The sequence below is a fragment of the Trachypithecus francoisi genome, unplaced genomic scaffold, assembly GCF_009764315.1.
Source record: "Trachypithecus francoisi isolate TF-2019V2 unplaced genomic scaffold, Tfra_2.0 Lachesis_group7, whole genome shotgun sequence".
Lineage (NCBI taxonomy): Eukaryota > Metazoa > Chordata > Mammalia > Primates > Cercopithecidae > Trachypithecus > Trachypithecus francoisi.
This window is the reverse complement of record NW_022681472.1, coordinates 93,616,895-93,640,973: the sequence shown is the minus strand read 5'-3', so window position 1 is coordinate 93,640,973 and position 24,079 is coordinate 93,616,895. Positions and strand designations below refer to the sequence as shown.

Genomic DNA, 24,079 nt, shown 5'->3' with positions numbered 1-24,079 from the left:
CCTCTGTAAGGTGTGACCTCCCATGGTGCAAGGACTTTGCCGTACTCATAGCTGCACAAAACCCTTAGAATAGTTCCTGACACCCATTGAGCATGCAATAAATATTTGTCAAAAAATAGAAGAATACATACAGAAATCATCAATAATAAAATAATACTTTTTACATTTAAAAACTAATAACTGCAGCCCTATTTAAGCACCATTTACAGTTCCTTATTTAAGCACCATTTACAGGTCAGAAGGTAGCCTTCCAGTTCAGGGGCACGTTGCAGCCTGGTTGCTTGCTGCTGGGCACCTGCCCCCCTAGGATGACCTCACCTGTCCATCTCCTCAGATGACACTGACAGGTCTTTTCTTTTCTTTTTTTGAGAGGGAATCTCACTCCGTCTCCAAGGCTGGAGTGCAGTGGTGCGATCTCAGCTCACTGCAACCTCTGCCTCCCGGGTTCAAGCGATTCTCCTGCCTCGGCCTCCCCAGTAGCTGGGATTCCAGGTACCCACCACCTTGCCTGGCTAATTTTTTGTATTTTTAGTAGATAAGGGGTTTTGCCATGTTGGCCAGGCTGGTCTTGAACTCCTGACCTCAGGTGATCCGCCCACCTTGGCCTTCCAAAGTGCTGGGATTACAGGCATGAGCCACTGTGCCTGGCCGACAAGTGACAAGTGTGTTTTTTTTGGTTTTTTTTTTGAGATGGAGTCTCGCTCTGTCGCCCAGGCTGGAGTGCAGTGGCTGGATCTCGGCTCACTGTAAGCTCCGTAGCCTCCCAGGTTCACGCCATTCTCCTGCCTCAGCCTCCCTAGAAGCTGGGACTACAGGCGCCCGCCACGACGCCCGGCTAATTTTTTTTGTATTTTTAGTAGAGACGGGGTTTCACCATGTTCGCCAGGATGGTCTTGATCTCCTGACCTCGTGATCCGCCCGCCTTGGCCTCCCAAAGTGCTGGGATTACAGGCATGAGCCACCGCGCCTGGCCAAGTGTGTTTTAAATTTCAGTTGAAACAGAAAAGAAGTACCACCCCTGCCCACCCCCCTCGCCCCCCGCCGCACACACACCTAGGGCTAGGATGAAAGTAGCCTGAGGAATGCAGCGGACAACTCCCACCCACCATGCTCCTGTGAGTGCACGGGTGGGTGCTGGGCCATTTATTGGGAAACAGCTCTGCTTGAGACATTAAGCATCAGATGTAAGTACAGCACCCCACTGTTCTGCTTAATCCAGAGATAAAAGCAATGTTTTCTTAGACAATTGTTCTTAACCTTAATTATGTCCAGGATCACTTTGAGCATCTGATAAAATTTATAGCCACTCTTCTCAGAAAAAAAAAAGTAATCCTATGGGAGTTGGGGGGAAGGTATGGATCTCCTGAAGTCCTCCGTGACCAGCTAAGAATGCCTTTTCTACAAGTGGGATGGGGCTGCTTTGGAGCCTACACACATCCCTGCATGGACATCACAAAGTGAACATATTCTCTGGTGAAAGCTAAATGGCAGGTCTTCTGAGTATTAGTGAGACAGGGTCACGCAAATGAAAATCACAACCTTTAGAGTGAGGCAGACTTTGGTTTGAATCCAAGTTCTGATTAGAGTAATCAACTTGTAACATTTTGAGGGGGACTGTTCCAGTTTGAAAACTGAAAGTCTTGCATCCCAGGAACCTTCTTGGTCCTGAACAACGCGGATGAGTTGGTCACCCTAGTTCTGACATTTGTTAGCCCAGGGACCCCAGGCAGTTACTAGGCCTTCGTGGAGAGGTCCTGCACCTTAGGTCAGATTCCTAAGATGCAGAAACTGAAATGGAGATTCTTGTGCAAGTGATTGGCTGAGCAGGTACCTTCAGTTGAAACTTCAGAGAAAGAGGGAAGCAGGATTAGACAAGGGAGAGGCCAGCCATGGATATCTAGTCTCAGCCTGATGGCATAGGATGCCCTGGGACACACACGGCCCACACAGTCTTCCACCTTGTGGCCAGGGCCCAGGCTGTTGTTACTGCTATAGACTCAGCTCTGGCAGCATATCCTCCCAAGTATTTCTGGGAAAAGCAGCTCCTGTCAGCTGTGGGCTATTCGCAGAAGAACAAAGCAACTGCAGGCTGCTAGCAGCCAAAAACTCATCTGGGTGATGGAGCACCAGCTCAGTAGAGGGGACCAGGTGGGTCAGCAGTAGCATCCACTACATTAATGGGTATTTCAATTACAGCCCTCCATGTCTTCCTTTAAGACACACACATTCCCCAAGGCTCATTCTTTGGGACTCATAACATTCAGCCCTACCACTCTCTGATCCTTTGAAAATGCCTGTGCCCTGAGGGAATGAGTCATAAAATACTATAAAAATGTCTCCCGAAACTCTACCATGCTTGGAACCCGAGGAGCCCTGCTATGGATTTTCATCCCGACTTAGCCACTCCTCCTGCTCATCTCTTAAAAGCATCTACTGACCAGCAAAAGTGCAATGGGATGCCAGCTACACCAGTACCTTCCAGCCTGGTGGGGTTGCATTAGCTGTTCACACATTACTCTCCACTCACTGATAATTTTGGTACCTGAAGCTTGGTTTTCTTTAGCACCCACTTCTGCTATTACCTAGGAGGCTTTCCAAGTTTAAGTAGATGACCCCTAGACCATCCTGAATCCCACCTTCTACTCAGATAGGTTTTCCTCTACTCCCCTTAGCCGCACACTCACTCACATATCATACTTGTTCTTCATTCCAGATGATCTGTCCAACATAGCCTCGTCTCTTAGCTTGCTTTTTGTGTTTTCCTGCTATTGCTGTTCTTTGATTGCCTGGATTCCTCTGACCCAGTGATCTCTCCTATTTCCCTCAATTCTTTAGCCCTCTTTTTTATAACTCCCCTCCTTACCCACATGGGTTTCATGGCATGGAATTTCAGCAGTACTTTTCCCAATAACCTCATTGTAACCTCAGTTTCTCCCTAGGAGACTAAGACTTCAGTCATGTTGCTTTAATTGTATTGATCTTAGTTCCTTTATCTCTAAAACAATGATAATACACAACCTATGAGGAATTTTTAATAAAATTTACGTAAAAATAAAATTAAACAGCTTCTATTGTAATACTTGGCACATAGTAGATTAATCAATGTTTATTCTGACTAAAGGCTGATCTGTGTATGTATTTAATATCAACCAAGAGGATGGCAGGATTGTCATTCCACTCTGAAAACTGAGGAACCTCGATGCAATGCCTTAGGGGTCTTTGAGGCCATCAACCCATGACAACACTGAGCAATAGCTTATGTTCAGAAGCGTGACAATGAGTCATAAAAGAAAATCAAAATTACAGTCTGTAAACTCTGCTGAAATAAGATCATAATTTCTAAAATAGGTTACATCAGAAATTACTAAAATTAAATATAAAAGTATTTGGTGTTTAAAGAACTTGATATTAGTTATCTGAAAAATTAATTTCTGGGGCACACATCATCTTAGCTGAGGTGTTATTGCAGGGGAAGAGAAGGCAACTGAATTGGTGCCTTTGGTGAAACTTTGTTGATTTTAATCCAGAATATAAAATGCACTGAAAAATAAATTGCCTTTTTAGTTTGTTTAAAGGAAATGTATAAAGATAAGATTATCCTGGGAATCTTGTGCCCCAAGTAGAATTCATCAAGCTTGGTATTTTAACAGGTTGGCTTGTGTTGGCCTTTTGGGAGAATAAAATGAATATTAATATAATTGCTTCTGAATAACAGAATGAGATTCTTCCAGGTTTCTTTTTTTTCCTTCCTTTCCCCACCTTCTTTTCAAAAGCATGCAGATGTTGGAGACAAAGAATGATAATAAAACCGTCTTTCAGCGATGGATTAACATTGAATTAGGAAGTGGTGTGCGTGAGAGGAAAAGGAAGCTCTTTCTTCTTCTTTTTTTAAAACAAATTATTAGCTTTAATTAAATGTGAAATAAAACAAAAGCATACGATAAAAAGCTCTTTGGTGTAAAGAGCTGATGCTACAATAAGACCAACTTGAATATTCACAACTTTTCTATAATAATTGATTGCAAGATAATCACAGTAAAATTTCAGCATACTTTAAGTAGATTTAATTGTATAAAAGTAAATATATAACTCTGAAATTATTAACAAAATACTACCTAAGTATACTTTGTAAAAGTAAACTTATATTTTATGTAGTCTGACCATTTTTCCATGGGAAGCTCTTTCTAAGCCCCTGCAATGAGCTGTGGACTGTAGAAAGTAGTTCCTCAGGTGAAGCTCTTATGTCATCTTCATGCGGGGCCATCATTAGCCCTAAAAAAGAAAAGCGAAGAGGGGAAAATACTTGTTCACAGTCACACAGTCAGCCAGAACCTGACCCCCAAATTGGTTTGATCTCAAAACTTGTTCCTTCCTGGCCGCACTGTAGATGTCCCTTGTGAAGGGTATTCAAAATTCAGCTATAAATCATGAAAGTAAAACAAACTGTTTCCCTCTCAGCCAATAAAGAAACCCAAATAAAACCTCAAAAAACCCTATTTACTCAAGATTGCTGGCTTTTAGCCACCCAGCTGTGTGAATTTGAGAACGGACTAGAGCTCCTGTTTAACTTAGAGGAAGGGATTTATTTGAGGATCCCTCATATCAGGTCTGGTTCCAACATTTTTTGATTCTAGAACAGGCGTGAAGGGTTGCAGGCACATCTACTTGAAAAAACTCTTAGAATTAGAATCCTGCTTAGGCTAAAAAAAGAAAAAGAAATCCAGAGAAATCTATGTCCTCCCTACTTACTCAGAAGAGCAGTCAAAATAATAGGTGTTAATCCTTTCACTTTATACTTTATTGACTTTCTTGAACCAAACTGGAAGAAAGGAGCATTTACTAAAATTGCAGATCTGCCCTTTCTTGTTTGTATGGCTTCATTCAGTGTCCCTCTAGATATTTTTATTCAAAATTCAGTGATTAATGGATGTGTCAAAACTCCTGGGATGCAAATGTAACGCATAGTGTATATCTAGACTGAAAATCAATATGCTGCTTTAAGAGGTATCTCATTCTAAGTTAAAACTGAGGCTGGATTGACACCCAGTGTAATCCAATTGAGGCTTGCATAGGGTCACTGCAGGAATGAGCAGTGTGCCCTGAGCTGGAAGTGTTTTTTGCAAGTATTTTTGGGGCCCTGATCATGGCTTCCAAGGGTGCAGAGGGTGAGGTACCCCCAAAGAAGGAGCTGGTGCATCTATTTATAATTTAAGCACAATATTATAGTATTGCCTCTCCTGTCTCTCTCCCTCTCTGTCTGTTACACAGGCATGCATAAACACACGTACAAACCCCACCTTCATCTGGGCAGCCTCCTCATGGATTCAGGTTCACCTCAGTTGCCATCGTTTCTGAAAAGGCATTTCCCACGCCTCTGATGGTTGAATTCATTGTCTTTCTCTCCCACAGCAGCTCAGCTAAGACCCCAGCTTGGAGGCGTGACAGCCTGTGGGTTGTGTGGTAATACGTCGCTCAAAGCCTCGCTCCTCTCCTGGTTGGCTGTGTTACCCAGGACAGATTGCTCAGCCTCTCTGTACTTCCATTTCTTCACGTGGAAAGTTGGGATAAAAAATAAAATGGTGCCTCCTTCACGTTTTTGTTAGAATGAAAGAACAAACTCAAGAAGAAATGTGGTTAGAAATGTGACCCATAGCAAGACTCAAGAAATGTTAACTTTTGCGCTTTGAGCATTGATTTAAGTCCATCTCTGTTTCTTATTTGGGACAGTGAGGTTTTTTTTTTTTTTCAAATTTTACATTCATTGTTCCTGAAATATAGTCTGTTCCATTCATTAAAGCAAAAGTCACTGAGGCACCTAAGTCTAGGTACTAGGTTGGCACAGGTTTTATAGGAAAATGCGGTTTATGGAGTCATTAAATGAATGCTTGGGTAGATGGATGGATGGGTGCATGGGTGGGTGGATGGACGCTAAAATAGTTTAACAACTTTTTTTTCTAAAAATGTGAGTATCTCAGAGTACTACTCCATGATGAAAATATAAAATGAAGAGACCCAGTGTGAGTGGATAGGAACACTGGCTCTGAAGCCAGAAAACTGGGTTTAATCCTAACTGTGCTACTGGCATTGGTCAGGTTTGTTAACTAATCGGAGCATAAATCCTTTCATCAAACAATAAAAGAACAATATGTCTACCTAATGGAGCATTTTGAGGATTAAATGAGTTAATATATGAAAAACATTTAAACAGTGACTGGCATGCTATATATAAACACTAGGAAGTGTAAGCTACTATTACTAGGTAGGACCTGGAATTGACTACAAAAGTTGCAGGGCCAGCTGCAAAATGAGGAGGTGGAGCCCATTGTTAAAAATTAGTATTAATATCAAGATGGTAACAGCAGAGCAATTAATTGAAGGGAGGGGTCTTCTAAGCATGGTGTGGGATCCTCTGTGACTACGTAGGGCATGCATTCATAAAGTCAACCCTGGTAGGATGCTCGGATGCTCATTTCCCTAAATTACGGAGTCTGACAAAGATTACAGGCATCTTCTGAGCAGGCTCTTGATGGCCCCTATGGCCACGTACTTCAACACACTCTTCCCTATTTCCCTCTTCCCTACTCTTCCTCATCCCATACAGATATCCTATGGACCTTGCTGTTCCCCACATCTTTGGAAACCAGCAAGGTGTCACTCCTGCACAGACTATACTCATCCCCCTTCTGCTGAAGTGGCACTTCCTTTCCATTCTCCCTCTACAGTCTGGGAATCTCTTTTGCATCTTTCAGCTGACGCTTGGGCGTGATGTGGAATGGACTCCTCTGCCTTATGTGCTGACCATGTAGCCCATACTAATGTCCGTCTTTGAACTGAACAATTTCACACCCTCCTTCTCCAGATGGTGAACTCCTCCAGGGGAGGCCTTTGACTTTTTTATCTTGTACTCCCATCTAATGCCTGAGTATTCCAAACATTTCTTCTAAAGTTAGGTCTGGCCTTGGCACTGTTAGATGCACAGACTCATGGTAAAATCTTGGTTTCTGGAGCTGGTTTTATAGAACAATTCCCTGAAGTGGCTGGGAGAGACCAGTTGAACAGACACTAGGCTGGATGTAACAGAGGCAGGAGCAAGTGGAAGGTAAAAATGATAGAGTGGAGGAGCTGTCATTCAAGCAAGAATAAAGCAATAAAACATGAGCAAAGACTGGCTGTGTTACAGCTGCATAACCGGGGCAGGCAGTGTGGAAGCCAGCCTTGAAGCGTTAACTCCCAGGACTATGCTAAAACACACCCAGTTCAATCACTGTCCACCTAAGGGAATGGTGCAGCCATCGGTGCTTTCCCAAGAGCCTGCTTTGCCGGCATTAGCTTAGACCCACTCTCTGCCCTGCTATGCTCAGCTGTAATATGCAAACTAATTGACCTGAAGGATGCAAGCAGAGTATTTGAATTCAAAAAATCCTGTTCCAGTTTCAACTGTGCCAGTCACTAGCTGTGTTTTGGAAAACATTTAACTTCTTCGAATCTGTTTTCTTATCTGTAAAATGGAGATAAGACTTCTTTTGTCCTAGGTGGCCTGGATGATTGAATGATGTAACCACTGCATACACAGACTTAACAAAGTGCCTGACACCGTGAGACATAATTGAGGAAGAATATTTATTTTATTAGTAAATGAAATTTAATCAAGTCTATAGCATGTGCCAAGAATCATCCTGTGTGCTGGGGGTGCTGTTGAGAGCAAGGCAGGCATGGTCTCTGTCTCCTCAAACTTAAATTCTTTTAGCAGGGAGAGTAGGGAGAAGTCAGAGGTAACAGTAGTTTCTTTCTCTTTTTCCTTCTAAACAATGTGGTTCAAACACATGTTCATTCAACAGACATGGGTTTTTCTCCTGTAATCTTAACAACAGTTTTATCAGATGAAAGCATTCTTACTGGTCTCTTCACAAACGAAGATTCTGAAGCTCAGAGAGTTGAGTGTCCTGCCAAGAGTCACACAGATGATCAGTCTCAGAACCCAAATTCCAACTTAGAGGCATCTGATTCCAAAGCTGTTTCAGAAGGCTAACTTGTTAAATAGAGACGGACTCACAGTCCTGCAGAGCAATCAGTGCAAACTAGGACAAGTTGACTTGCTTCTCAAAATGACGAGAGATGCAGAAATCATCCTAGTGTTTCATGTTCGCTTTCTTCCATTAGGAAATATATTTCTCTTTCCTTTGAGTTTGTTTCTTCCACTGAACCTCTCTCATTCCTATTTTCTCATATATTCCTTTTTCTCTATTAGCAGAGATACTTATTTACATTTAAAAAATCCTATTTGAGTGTGGACAGCTTGAATATTGAGCCTATTTCATAATCTATCTTTCTCCACAGTGCTTCCACACCATAGCTGCACAATAAGTGTTTATATAATTCTGCAATTAGGATTTTATTGTACAACCTGATGACAACAGCCTACAGAAACAGAACAATCCCATCATGTCAAGGTACTGATGTTTTGGAACCAGATAGTTCAAAATAACTGACGTTGAAGTTTCCCCTGAGCTACTAGCACAGGCTGAGAGCTGGTCTCCCAGCTAGACTCTCCTAAGCAGAGCACTAGTTATAAATGACTGCTCACTTCTCTCCAGCCCTTACTTGTCCCAGGGAGTCCCCATGGAATTCACACGAGGAAATTAAATTGTTCAGAATGGTGGAGCCGGAGCTCAACTCCCAGAGGCTCATGGACATCCAGATCCGATGAATGACCGGTTGTTTAGCTGTGTTTGTTACTGACCCAGTCCTGCCAGCACAGTTGGCACCACTGAGAACCTCCCTGCAAAGTGGCTGCCCCAGGGCTTCACTGTGCTCAGAAACAGACTGTCTCAATGAGGCATTGAGCCTGCCTGATGGGGTAAGCCTTGGGGGATAAACATCAGGAGGTATTTTTGTGGGAAAATTAGGTGCACAGGAATATCATTTGATTTTATGTCCTTTTGTATTCAGATGTTAGAGTTCTGTGTAATTTAGAAGCAAGAACAAAAGACGTAAATATTGTTTCATTTATTTATCTAAAAAATATTAATAAGCACCTACTATAGTCCGAGTCCAGTGCTGAGGATACAAAGATACAATCATCATCATCATCCCTAAAACTAATATTTGTTGAATTCATTTTAGCAGGCATTATGTTAAACACTTTGCATGTACTACCTACTTAATCCATAGGGTGCCCAACTCCAGGGTTGTATGATATTATGATATAGTAAGAAATCTACATTTTTATTTTAGTCCTCAGTTACGGACACAGAGCTCCTAAAACTTTTATAATTTCCTAAGTGTTAAGAGCAATAAAGATGAAAGTAGCAACTTTTGTGATTCATAACAAGCCTCTATCAACATTGCCTGAGTTGATATCAATGGCATGACTTTTGGAAAGCCCCTAAACGGGGGGTGGGGGGGGTGGGCGGGGGCTAGTTGCCAAGGGGATCAACCATGTGGTTAGTGGGTTGGAACTGCCAGATCCCCGACCTCCCAACCTCCAGGATGGGGTGAGGAGAGGGACTGGAGACTGAATTTATTACCAATGTCAGTGTTTTAATCAGTCATAGCTATGTAGTGAAACTGCCATAAAAACCTACATGGACAGGGTTCAGAGGGCTCCCAGGTTGGTGAACACCTGGAGGTGCTGAAAGGGTGGTTGCCCAGAGAGGGCATGGAAGTTCCACACCCCTTTCCATACCTCACCTTATGTACCTCTTCTTTTCAGTGCTTTTTGAGTTGCATCCTTTGTTATAAATGGCTACATGTAAGTAGATGTTTTCCTGAATTTTGCCAGCTGTTCTAGGAAATCATTAAACTAGATGAGGAGGTCGTGGGAACCTGTGACATAGAGCTGGTCAGTCAGAGGCACAGATGACAACTGGACTTTCCATTGGCATCTGAAGTTAGGGGTCTGAGCCCTTAACCTGCCAGGGTCTGCACTGACCCCAGGCGGTTAGTGGCAGAATTGCTCAGTGTGCAAAACCGACACATCTGCCAGCAGAAAGGTTTTCTCTGTGAGCGTATTGAAAAATGGTTTGTTTTTCCCTCCTTATGGGAAATGTCTTTTCATGTCTTCCTCAACACTCACCCAAGGGCAGGGCCCTTATTATTTGTAGTATTATATCCCCAGGGTTGTCTTATGTGGCTAACCTAGTGCCATCCCGAGTTTATCCACAGAGTTAGAGAAGATCAGGGTCACCACTTTGGTAGGTAGAGCCAGTGTATTTAGAAGCACCCTCCCACACTAGATTGAATGCCTGATAAGGCAGGATCACTGCTCTCTCTCTGGTTTCAAGTTCTGGTGGAGAAGGGAGATGATAAAACAAATAATTTGAAAGTCATTTATTAATTGCTGTGACAAAAGCAACCATAGGGTGCTCTCTGGAAGTTCAGGGGAATGAGGGACTATGGGATCAAGGAAGGCTTTAAAGAGGAGGTAATATGCACCCCCATGTTGATAGGCCAGTTGGACACTTTCAGGGGAAGCTCGTGGGGAAAAAGGCATTCCAAGGACAGAGAAGAACCTTTGCAAAGACAAGGACCTATAGTAAAGGCCAGGGTTTTCGGGGGCACTTGTTAACACATATTTAGAATGATTAGGGCTCAGAGAGCATGTGTTGACTAGTGGCAGGAGGTGGGACTGATAAGGTATACAGACCCTGAGATGCAGGGAGTGTCAGGGGGATGGGTTGAGATTTCATCTTGTTTTGGGGGAAGAAATTATATATAGTTTTATTCTAGTTAACACGGGGTTCTGCTGGAATAACAGAAACCTCATGAAGGGGCTTATCCAAATAGGGTTTTATTTTTCTCGTGCAACAACAGATCTGGCTCATGCTGCTACTTGTGGGAAGTCATCAAGAACCCAGGCTTCCCAGGATCTCTTCTCTGACATCTTTACTGTATGTCTGTCTTTTTCTGGTTCATGACCATGAGATCTCTGCTCTATAATCAGACATGATGTCTGATGTCCATATTCCTGATATATAGGAAGCAGGAAGGGTGAAGAGCAAAAGCATATATCAGCAAAGTTTATCTCTTTGAATCAGGACAAAGTATTTTTCTCCTAATTCCATTCACTAGACTTTCACTAACATCTTCTTAGCCTGAACTGACCCTCATGGCCACCACTGACCAAAAAGGCATCTGAGGAAGTGCCTGTCTGAGTATAGGTGTCAGTTAATATCACCATTCTGTTTAGTGAGAAAAGGAGGATAGATTTTGGCTAAGAAACTAGCAGTGCCTGCTAGTGTGAGTGACAGGATCAGCTTACATTTACAAAACTGGCATTGTCAGCCATCAAGGTTACCATGACCTTGTAGCCATGGCGATCAAGCTGAGCTTGAAGGAAGATAATTGGTAGGTGACAAAGAAGAGGTAAGGACATGCAAGAAAGCTCAGGGAAAAGAGATTACATGATCCTGGCTGGCAAATGTAAATAGTTCTATTGGAGAAGGGTAGAAGGGGAGTGGGTTCTTCTTAGTCTCAACTAGACACAAGTTGAGACTAACTAGTTGGTGACACTTGATATCTGCCTACTCAGGAACCACAGGTGTTCCTCTTTAGCAAAAGCCTTTGTAGCAGCCACATGGCAGACAGCTCAGATGCAAGCAAGAACGATGTACATTGGATGGTTCAGGTTCCATAGGGCTTAAAAATCTCATGCCTTTCAGGAACCATTTATCTGTCATAGGGACTCCGTAGGCATTGCTTGTTGGTTCTTGGCTTCTTCTCTCATGCTAACTATAGGAGTCTCCATAATCAGGAAAACTCAAAATAAGGAATCTTCATCACGTATGTGTAGTTATCCCAGTCCAGCTCCAGTCCTCTTAACAACAGGGGTCATTTTCCAAGAAGCAGTACTGTTTTGTTTAAGTGATATATCTGTTTCCAGGAAAACAGCTTAGAAACTTTATCCAGTGGTCAGATTCTTAATGCACAGGGGGAAAAAATGCTAACTCTTTGCCCAGAGCTCTTTAATGTATAGGCTATAGAAAGCATGAAAGGGTTTTCTGAAAGTAGATTATGATGATTATATTTTTTATTTAAAAATTATTCCTGAGTTATGTGGGAGATTGATTCAATAGGTTCATGATGGTTCATATGACTAGATGAAAGGCTATTTTGTGTTTATTTCCTTTTTTGTTTTTAATAGACTTAATTTTTTAGAGCAGCTTTCAGTTCACAGTAAAATTGAGCAAAAGGTAGAGAGATACCCCACATCTCCCATCCCCATACATGCACAGCCACTCATCAACATCCACCTCACCGTGGTTCACTTCTTATAATTGATGAACCTACATTGACAAATCATTATCACCCCAAATCCATGGTTTACATCAGCGTTCACTTTGGTGTTGCGTATTCTCTTGGCTTTGATAAATGTTTAATGATATGTTTCCACCATTGTAGTATCATGCAGAATAGTTTTACTGCTCTAAAAATCATGCCCTCTGCCTTTTCATTTTTCAATGCCCCCAGACCCTTGGCAACCACTGATCATTTTACTGTCTTCATGGTTTTGCTTTTTCCAAAATATCATATAGTTAGAATCCTACAGTATGCATCCTTTTCCTATTGGCTTATTTCACTTAGTAATATTCATGTAAGTTTCTTCCATGTCTTTCCACGGCTCCTTAGCTTATTTCTTTTTAGTGCTGAATAACATTTCATCATCTAGATATACCATAGTTTATTTATCCACTCTCCCACTGAAGTACATATTGGTTACTTCCAAGTTTTGACAGTTATGAATAAAGCTACTATAAACATTCATATGCAGATTTTTGGTGGACATAAATTCTCAACTAATTGGGTGAATGCAAAGGGCATGATTGCTGGATTGTAAGGTAAGAATATGTTTAGTTTTGTAAGAAACAACCGAATTCTTTTTTCCAAAGTGACTGTACCATTTTGCATTTCCACCAGCAATAAAAACATGTCTGTTGTTCCACATCCTCACCAGCATTTTGTGTGGCTAGTGTTTTGTTTTCAAGGTAAGAGAATACCTATACCATCAATGAGGTAAGAATTGGTGAGGTCCTGAACTAAGGCAGTGGCAGTGGATATTGAGTGACTAAATTCTAGAAATATTGCCAATTTAGAATTGACAGATTGTGGTGATAGATTTACCTTGGGTGTTGAATCTTGGTTGACTCTGAGGTTTTGGGTTTGATGACAAGATGATAGATGGTAGTGATACTACCTGCAGACATAGGAGAATAGAGGACCAAAACTGAAGTTTTGAGAGCTGGCAATATGGTGCCTCATTATGGGCTATCTATAGTCTGTGGCTTTGGGCGATGTCTGGGTTGGAAGTAGAAATTCAGGGTTTATGGATGTGAAGATTGTAGCTGAATTCATGAGATTTGATGTGACTCCCCAGTTAGAGCATTTCCTGTAGAAAGATAAAAGAAAGAGTAGGAGACAGAATTGTGGGTGGTGTGAAAACCAACTTGCACGGGGTCAGGGAGAAAGAAGAGCCTACAGAAACCAACAGTGTCTTGCACAAAATTTGTTGCCTCAGTTAATAGACGTTGACTTAAACTACCCAGCTATTTCTGTCTCACTGTTTTCCTTAGCAAATATAAGCTATGGCTTTCAAACTGTGTATTTTTCACTAATCTAGAAGCAAAAAGGAGCAAATGTTACAAAACTTGGTAACAGCACAAGGTTTTGTCCCAAAGTGAGTGATACTGAGAATGCATGTCACAAACAGTTCTGGAAAAGCATCCTGTAAGAGGCTGACAATGAACCAGGTAGTTAAGGGTTAGTAGTATGTGAATTACTTTATTCATTTACTGCTAGCAAATACCTCCTGGTGCTTACTCTGGGATGGATGCTGTTCAGCACATTGGGAATAGAGAGGGAACAGTCCAGACCAAACCTTCATTTCCCCAGATTCTCAGCCCTAGTGGAAGGAGTCAAACAGTACATAAATATTTACAAAATATAATAGAAAGTAAAATGCATAATGCAGTACAGTACAACAAGGGAAGAGGAGGCAGAGAATTTCTGCTTTACATAGAGTCGTTGGTTGAGCAAAGACCCGAATAAAGTTAGGATTTGAGCTGTGTGACTGTGTGTAGGAAAGGCATTCCATTCAAAGGAAAGGAGGCCAGGGGATTCTCAGGATGACAACTTCAATTCTTCACAGTAAAATCATACCTATGTCCCCAACAAGCTTGCATCTTTTATAGCTGGAATAACACAGAAATAACACTAGCATGAGGGAGGAAGTTATGATTGATCTCTACTATGTGCTGGTGTCTATACTGAACACTTGACTTTTTCTCACTTGTTCCTTATAACCATGTATCATAAGTCATGCTGTTACTCTCATTTTGCAGGAGAGAAACTGAGGCTCAGAGAGAACATAATTTGCCCTAGGTTCCACTATTAATGGCTGGTAGAGCTGGAATGTTCGTAGGGGTCTTTCTGGCCTCAACGTCCTTACTTTTTATTCATCCATCTATGGCATCCTCCACAAATGACTCCACAAGTGACACTCCCAACTGTGTATTCCACAGGACAAATTTAAACTCGCTGCACTGCAAGGAAGGAACTAGGGCTATATTTGTTTTCTGTTGACTGGCTGACTTCACAATGGTTTTGCAAACCTCAGATAGAATCACTGAATCTATGCCTGAGACACGTTGATATAGTCAAATAAAAGATGGAATGCTGATCTTTATGTAGTGTGCATAACAAACAAATGTATCCCAAGGTACTCACTGTAGTGCCAAGGTCCCCAGGGATGGCTTCTGTTTAGTTTTATGCACATTTACACAATGCCTGGACTGAATTAAAACAATAAAATTACAATTGAAAAGTCTCTCTCATATGAGTGGATAAAAAATTAAACACGAGTATCAATAAGTCACGAACAATTCTGTTCTTATTTGTTTTCACTGTTGTATCTGAAAGCTGTTGGTGACTGGGTTGATCTCTTGATTGTTTACTAGCGAATTACCAGTGCATTATTCTCATTGGCAATCAATAGCTGTCTTTAGCATCTGGAGAGGCTTTAGGAAATTGCTTTTCAGGGTGAGGATATTAGGCTGAATCTGGTTGGAGCAATAGCTTTTACTGCTTAGGGTATTGTTTCTATTTCAAAAACTACCATCTTTTAGAAGTTAGGAAGGAAATGGCTGTATAAGTTTAGAATTCTCTGAGATATATATTTCCATGTTATAGGAAGATGGGATCTGTGTGGGAAGGAGCAGGATGAGAGATTGGAGAAGCAGCAGGGACTTTATCCTCTTATCTAGGAGGGTTGTGTAAAGCATTCTACGGATGCTGGGCTTGATTCTGTAGGCACCATGAATTCTTGAAGGATTTTTTTTTTTTTTTTTTTTTTTTTTTTTGAGACAGAGTCTCGCTCTGTCGCCCAGGCTGGAGTGCAGTGGCCAGATCTCAGCTCACTGCAAGCTCCGCCTCCCGGGTTCACGCCATTCTCCTGCCTCAGCCTCCCGAGTAGCTGGGACTACAGGCGCCCGCCATGTCGCCCGGCTAGTTTTTTGTATTTTTAGTAGAGACGGGGTTTCACCGTGTTAGCCAGGATGGTCTCGATCTCCTGACCTCGTGATCCGCCCGTCTCGGCCTCCCAAAGTGCTGGGATTACAGGCTTGAGCCACCGCGCCCGGCCTCTTGAAGGATTTTTAAGCAAGGGAACGCCATGAGAAGACTTTAGATTTTTGTGAATTATTCTGGGGCAACGAGGGTGTGGCTGTCTGTTGGTTCAGGCTAGACATTAGGTCAGCATGTTTTATTCTTAGTGCTCACTTTGAGGTTCTCCTACTAGATCGTGCTATCTCTCATTATTAATGTACGGTCTTAAGTCATCATGAGCAAAGCAGATCACATGATCACGACCTAATGTGGAACAAAAGGTGAAAATGATTTGAGTTGAGAAGAAATGATTCATCTCAGTTTATTCTTATTTTTCCAGAATGTAATAATTCATATTAATGACTGTGCTTCTGACTAGAATTCCCGAAATCCACGTGCTCTCTCATGGACTTGCAGGACTTCTACATGACCTCCAGATAAAATGTGCTCCATTTATGATAAAACATGCATCCTTGGTCTTGAGGGTAGACATCAGGCGGTGTCAATCAATGCATCTGCATTAACAGACCAATCAGCAGAAACAAACCATGATACCTGCATCTGGTAGTGCTCAGTCTTGAGTCCTTCTAAACATGGGACTCCCCTCGCTGAGGCTGTGAGGTTGCCAGTGGAAATAACATGCACATTGTGGAATGGTGCCAATTGAAATTCATAGTCTCTAAAACTTAGCTCAGTTCTCAACATTGCTGGACAACCCTTTAACACCTCTTTCCTCTGCTCTTGTTTCTCCTTCTGCTCTTTCTCTGCTGGAATTTGAGTTGTTCAAAATCTTTCAAATTATACCCTCCTTGCATTGTCTACCTCCCACCACGTGTCCTCGGACCTGGCAGGAGACCTATTTCACCTTCTGCACTAGGAAAACAAAATGAAACCAGAACAGCGCGGGGACCGTCCCTATGTAATCTCCCTGTACTCCTGCATACCACTTCATTTGTATGTAGCTCTTTCTGGAAAGAATGGGCCTCTTTCTAAGGCCAGATCCTCCCTACTCCCTCCTATTCTGGATCTCAGCCTCCTTCTCTTCTTCAAGGAACTTGATCCCTGTGATATTCCTTCTTCCTTCAGAATGGTCAACCTCTTCCTCTTTTCTTGCCCTGGTTCATTAGCTCATTAACATATACATATGATAGAAATTTCTCTGTCTTATCAAACCACATGGCCATCCCTACATTCCCCCCCAACACACACTGTGTCCCCTCCTGTCTCTGTCCTCTCGCTCGGTCCTGCACACCCAATCTTGACAAGGTTGTCTCAACCTGTTGTCCCCATTTTCTCATTTCTTCTTTTCCCACTGAACATGCCCTTGTGCAAATCACTAAACAGTCTTCTAATTGCCAGTTTCACTGGAAACATTTCACTCTTTAGATCTTTGGAAGGATGCCTCTTTGCGTGGTGACCAAGTTGACCATGTCTTCCTTCTGTGAATCACTTCTCTTCACTATTTTTTCCTTGATTTCATTCTTTCCTCAATTTCCTCCTACCTGTCATATAATACTTGTTTTCCTTGTAGTGTACGTTATCTTTAATTCTTTGCTTACTCCTTAAATGCTAAGTTCCTCTCTGGTATATACTTTGATCCTTTGATGTTTTTATGGTAAATGCATATCCCAGGTGTTCTTATCTACTTCAGAGGTTTAAATTACCATAGGTTTCTGACTTTTAAGTTGTGCTTGATCCGCTTCTATAAATCCATGCATCCTGCTGGATTTCTCTAGAAGTGCATTTCAAAGCACCTTAAACTCAACAAGTTCCAAACTTACTTCTATAATCTGTGCTTCTTTGAGGTTCCCATCTCAGTGGGTAAATGGTACTTTTGTCCATCTGTTTCCCTAAGCTAGAAGCAAAAGTCATTGTTTCCATATATGCCTGTGTCACCATCCCATCACCTGTCCATCTCTCTCCTTCTAATCTTCCTCCATCTTCATCCTTCCCTCGATGACCCTGGTGAGGCCACCATCATCTCTCAGCTCTGTTGCAGTCATATTCTCCCAATGATTTCCCCATGTATACCAGCCACACTCTGCCCCAAATCTGTGGCGCATTTGATATTCTCAGAATGGAGACGAGATCCTGCTCCTCTCACCTTTCTCTAGGAACCCTACAAGGCTTTGCAGTTTCATGAAGACTAAGAGCATACATTTCAGCATTGTCTGTGTGCATGATAACTTGTTGCCAGGCACATTGTGCCCCAAATCTGTGGGGCATTTGATATTCTCAGAATGGAGATGAGATCCTGCCCCCTCACCTTTCTCTAGGAACCCCACAAGGCTTTGCAGTTTCATGAAGACTAACAGCATACATTTCAGCGTTGTCTGTGTGCATGATAACGTGTTTACCTCTCAGCTCCATACAGTGCTTTCCCAAAACAGTGGCTTCCAGAGCGAGAGGCATGCATTTCAGTGAATGCTTAAGAGAGTTCATTGGAGCGTAGAGAGAAAATGCTAGAACTTTCCTTTATATTGGCTTTGTAATTATAAAATAAGTGAGAAATTGGGCTTTTAAATATTCATATTCTGCATGATTTCAGTACCCTTGCCTGTCTACTTGTCAGACATCACATGTAGTGTGACCAGTGTCCTGAGGGAGGGGGACTCCTAACAAAGCAAGTTGGAGTGATGTCCTCACTTGTCCTTTTAAATCCAGCTTTATTGTGACAATACATTGTCTCTAGTACCCAGTTGTGTAGATATGTGGATTATAGTATTTAGTTTTAATTAAACAGACTTCACAAAATGAACAAGTGACTCTGAAAGATTCCCTCAAGGAAACGGCAGATTGAAGACAATGCTGATAATTACACAATGAATAGAAATCAAGTAAAAGCTTTTTTCCAGACATATCACAAGTTAAAAAACAAATTTGATCTAATTATATTTGATAATACATTATAAAAATATCCGCAAGACCGTTTGAACCAGGGCTTTACATTGATTCGTGGCGACGGTGAGCTCCTGCCTTTAAATATACTGAGACTTAAGATATTAGTTAATGTATAAATATAAAATGTACAGAGAATATAATATCTGTGTCTATGTATATGGGTGTGTATGGTTTTTATACCCCCCGGTCACATTGCCTTTCCTGGTACATTTGTTCCTGCTCTTGTTCCTGGGCTTGTGATGTGTGTTCTAAAATGTTTAGGAGACATGTCTCTGAAGCTTGGTGTTTTCTCCTGTCTTAGGGCTCCCACCTGAGAGTCAATGCTTCTTTCCACTCATGTCTTTTGTATTTCAGTTCAGGTATTATATCTTTCAAAGCAGTTTTCCTTAAGTCTTGCATTTATTTCTATAATTATTTTATTACTTCATTCACTAGCCTGCATACTCCATGTTGAGGAGAATGTGCCTGCTTTTGCTAATCTCTGGAATCCAGCGCTTAGCCCACTGGCTAACCACATCCAAGGTGTTGAGTTAATAACGAATGAATGAATGAATGAATGGATCAGTGCATACATGTCAGCCGCTGTGCTAGTTGCACTGCATTTATTATTATATTTTCCCAATTAATGCTGCTAGTTTCAGAATGTGCTGAGAGCTCTGTGTTGGGGACTGTAAATGTAAGCCTGTTAAAAAGCCAAAAATAAAATCCCCACCCCTTCTTCTCCCCAAAATATTAATCCTTAGTTAGGTAGCATTAGCATGACAATTCAGAGAGGTCGTATCTGCTTTCTAATCTTGTGTTTGTCCTGCTATGCCACCTGCCTCAAGACATCCAGTTACATAATTAATTGAGGAATCTCTAATATTTCTTGGCAGTGGTCTCTGTATTCATCTCTTAATATCAATGTAAGCCCATTGTCCAGTTGTAATAGGTGAGCTTAATGCTTTCTTTTTCCCTGATTTTTTTCTTCTTACTTTGATTCCCTAGTTCCTACGATGTTACGCACACATCCTGCTCCTTTCTCAGGGTCTTCAATCAACATTGGCTTTATATTAAATTAGTTGTCACTTGAGACACCTAGGTCTGTTCAGAGATGTGGCTAGTCACTAGTTGCCTTGTAAAAAATTATTTGTCTTCTGTTGCCTAGGTCTAATCAATCATTCTAGTTCGTTTTTAACCTTTCATCATTGAGTTCCTTAATCTCAGGAACTTGATTACCTTTCATGTTTTCTTCTTCTTTTCCTGTAACTCTCTTTCTCTCTCTCTTTCTTTCTTTCCTTTCGGAAACTTTAAAAATTGAATATTTAAAAATGTTAAGCATTTTTTCCATTACTTTCAAAGGGAAAAACCACAATCCATCCTTCCTTCCTTCCTTCCTTCCTTCCTCGCTCACATGCTCTCTCTTTCCCTCTCTTTCTTTTCTTTCTTTTTTCTCTCTCTTTCTCTCTCTTTCTTGACAGAGTCTTGTTCTGTCACCCAGGTTGGAGTGCACTGGCTGTATCTTGGCTCACTGCAACCTCTGCCTCCTGGTTTAAGCAATTCTCCTGCCTCAGCCTTCTGAGTAGGTGGAATTACAGGCATGTGCCACCATGCTTGGCTAATTTTTGTATTTCTAGTAGAAACGGGGTTTCACCTTGTTGGCCAGGCTGGTCTCGAACTCTTGGCCTCAGGTGATCTGCCCACCTTGGCTTCTCAATGTGCTGGGATTGCAGGTGTGAGCCACCGTGTCTGGCCTCCAATTTTAATTAATATATTTATTAGGTTGATACAAAAGTAATTGTGGTTTTTCCCTTCGAAAGTAATGGAAAAAATGCTTAAAAATTTTAAATTTTCAGTTGTGATGTTTAAGAGGAGGCTCTCTGGTTAGAGCTGGCTGAATCAAAAGCAAGTTTTGACAGATACAGGAGAAATGAGGTGCCTGGTATTTAATGGGGAAATGTAAATATTGCATGTAAATTGCAACACCCTATTCAAAAAGAAAAAGGAAGAGTGGTGGGTGGCAAATAAAGAAAGTTTATCAAGTGGGCTTATAATGAAATTGATTGGCTTGGGATTGGGAGACACATGTTGAAAGTTTCGTGTCAGTAAAATATGCAGGCTTTCTTCTGTCCATAGATAGAGAGTCATGAAGAGCTAACAGCTGACTCAGAAAACGCAATAAAATTATTCCTATCATTTGATCTCCTGACACCCATGTAAATAAAACAGTGTTAGAGGAATGGAAATGTTCCATTACTAGGTAAGGAAAGCAAAAAGGGCTTTCAAATACAAATTGCCTTGGAGTTTTGACACATGTCAGGCTCTGTAAATTCCATAGGGATGTTGTTTCACAAAAATTTATGATGAAAGTTTCAATCATCCAGAAATGTTGAAGAAAGGCATGATGAATACCCATAGTTCCTAGTCCCAGGTTTAACAATTGTTAACATTTTGTAATATTTTCTTTATCAGCACATGAATGCGTATTTTGCATAAAATATGCATATGCATATTTTTCTAGGTCATTTGAAAATAAGTTGCAGACTTTAAGACAGTATACTCTAAATACTTTGCCAGGCTTCTCCTAGGAATAAGACATTTTTCAGTGGAACTCCAATGACATCATTATACTGAAGTAAATAAATGATATTTTGTAATACTATTTAATGTATACTCTACATTCATATTTTCCCAATTTCTCAAGAAATTTGCTTATAGATATTTTTGCATTAGAATCCAATCTAAGTACATGAATTTCTTTTGATGTTATATCTTTATTCTCTTTAAATCTACAACAGTCTTCCAAATTTCCCTTCTCAACACCACACCCATAACGTTGACTATTGAGAGCGTGAGCCAGTTTGCTTATACAAATTTCCACATGTTGGAGTTGTCTGTTTTCTCAAAGTGTCATTTACCATGGTTCTCTGCACCCTGTATTTCAGAAGCACTAGAAGTGAGGTCTAAGGCAATACAGTCCAATAGAAATTTCTGTGGTGATAAAACATATCCTATACGTTGTTTATTATGGTGGCCAGTTGCCACATATGGTTACTGAACACTTGAAATGTGGCTAGTAAAATAAAGGAAATGGATTTTTAACATTTCATTTAATTAATTTTAACGTAAGTAACCATGTGGCTAGTGACTACCATATTTGACAACACAGGCCTAGGGCCTTGAGTAAGTTAAATAGTCCAGCAACTATGCCTCCGAGATGTTTGAAATTTGGTTTCCAATTTTAAAGGTTCTAGTTCTGTTCATCCTCTGGTGAACCCTACGGTTAGACTGAGCGGCAACTGGTATAAGATAGCATGCAGTGAATCACAGACTATGTTCTCCAATTTCTTCTGCACATTTATAGCACAGGCCAGATGGGATCTTCCAATCATATTTCGGGAAGACAATGATTACCTAGAACTTAAAGTGACCGATGACTGATTTGGAGTGTGTCTTTTTGAATGAGGGGATGAATTATGGGAAAACAAATAGATAGGATGTTTTATCACCATCTTTAGTTCTGGGGTCTGCTTGGGATCCCACCTTGTCACACCTCCTTAATCCATATTTCTACGTGTTCATAGTCAGCATTTCACTAATGACACAACTGCCTGATCCTGAATCATCAAAGTAAAGTTTCTATAAATTTGCTGCCGTATACTTATTCAGGAAAGGAAATAAAAAACTTTTAACTGCTGAGGTTGACGTAAAACTTTTAGCTCATCTCCTGAACTAGACATGAAGTAAATTAAACAGAACATCCCAGCCCTCCGTATAGTTAACCAAGAGCTTTAAAAATAGAGTAGTTTCTGATACATCACTCATTGCATTGGCATCAATTATTAATTTGTCCTTACTTCTCATCTTGTAAGACACAACGTCATTCTTATTTAAATTCAGTTGTTCAGTCATTAATTTCTCCAGCTAACATTAGTGAACACATTCTAGTGCGAGGCCCCCGCTCTTCCATGAAAGCGTCATCAGGGAACGTGGTGCTGGCATCCTCCACTCTGAATCTCAGACTCTGGATGCAGCTGCCCACCTGGTCACATTGCCTTTCCTGGTGCATTTGTTCCTGCTCTTGTCTACTCACAGGCATCATCTCTTGGGTTTTCCAGTTTCGTCTCCAGGTTTGCTTTGCTCTCAGCCTGCCACTGACCTACTTCTCTCTCCTGACCGAGATTCTGACCCACTCTCTTTAACTGGGTCACAGTGCAGCTCTCTTGCTTACTTTGATCTGTCTTAGTTTCAGTGCCAGACAAGAGGAGTCAAGAGCAGGGTCCAGTCTGTCTTCTTGACTCAGAGGGCCTTTACCCTCCAATGCAGCCTCCTTCCAGGTCCTCTGCATATGAGCAAGACCTGGAGCTCTTGTTGGAAGAGGGAAGAACATACTGTCCAGGCTAAAGCCATAGATCAGATTTAAAAGATCAGGTGGGGCCAGGCACAGTGGCTCACACCTGTAATCCCAGTACATTGGGAGGCCGAGGCAGGCAGATCACCTGATTTCAGGAGTTTGAGACCGGCCTGGCCCCACACAAACCCTGTCTCTACTAAAAAAACAAACAAACAAACAAAAACCAATTATCTGGGTGTGATGGCACATGCCTGTAATCCCAGCTACCTGGGCGACTGAGGCAGGAGAATCGCTTGAATCTGGGAGGCGGAGGTTGCAGTGAGCCAAGATTGTACCACTGCATATTCCAGCCTGGGCAACGGAGAGAAACTCCATCCAAAAAAAAAAAAATCAGGTGAAACTTGCACCAGGATGTACAGTGACAAGTCAGCAGCTAGGTGAACATGAGATGAGGGATGAGCAGGAGGCTGGGTACAAGTCACACTCAGCTGAGAGGGGAGAGGCTTTTTGCTGTTTGCAGGGCTAGGCTCCTGGAGCTCTGCTGGCTTTATGTAGTTGCATTATGCAAAGAGTGGGTTGGGCAAAGGCACAAGCCTCAAATGATGACACCAAGAGAGGTCAAAGAATGGACATTGCATTTCTGGGGGGTTAGAAAGCGTGCATGGGCACGAGAGAGGATTTTAGAGAGGAAGATCCATCAGTGAAAAAGACAAAGCATTTGGATTTGATCAGCCCTGAGTTTGCTTGTGGTACCACCCCTTACTTACCGTGTGATCTTAGGACAAAGTGACCTTGAAGCCTGAGATGCTCCATCTGTAAATTGGAGATATGATGGACTCCTTGCAGCGCCTGCGAGATCTGAGTGTAGCGCCAGGTGCAGAGTGGGCACTTCAAAAACATCTACTAGAAAAGGACCATGACGGGCAACTGGCAGATGACCTTTGGGTCTAAACACCTGATACGTGCAACGTCAATGAATGCCGCTCCCTTCCTTTCCCTCTACTTCAGAACTACCTCAATCAGGTCTCAGCATTGACTTGGATACCACAAGAGCCCAGCTTGGTTTGTGTATCCCTTTGTCTTCCTGCTTTTGACTTGACAGTTTGTCTCCTGAAACAGCAGCCTCCAATTTTCTTAATTGCAAAATTGCCCTCAAGCCTGTGATTCCAGCTTGTGGCTGTTTCTTCGCTAACTGTTTTTTAAGTAATGAGTAAAGCTGTAGTTCTTCTCAACTTCTGAATGTATTCT

At 41.7% G+C, this 24,079-nt stretch overlaps 1 long non-coding RNA gene across 1 annotated transcript in view; it reads left to right on the top strand.

The window, feature by feature from the left end:
• Window positions 1-11,323: 11,323 nt before the first annotated feature.
• LOC117079152 overlaps window positions 11,324-24,079 on the top strand; it is a 36,649-nt gene continuing 23,893 nt past the window's right edge. The window contains exon 1 of the long non-coding RNA XR_004435280.1: window positions 11,324-11,364. This is a non-coding gene — a long non-coding RNA (uncharacterized LOC117079152). The remainder of the gene's footprint in view (window positions 11,365-24,079) is intronic.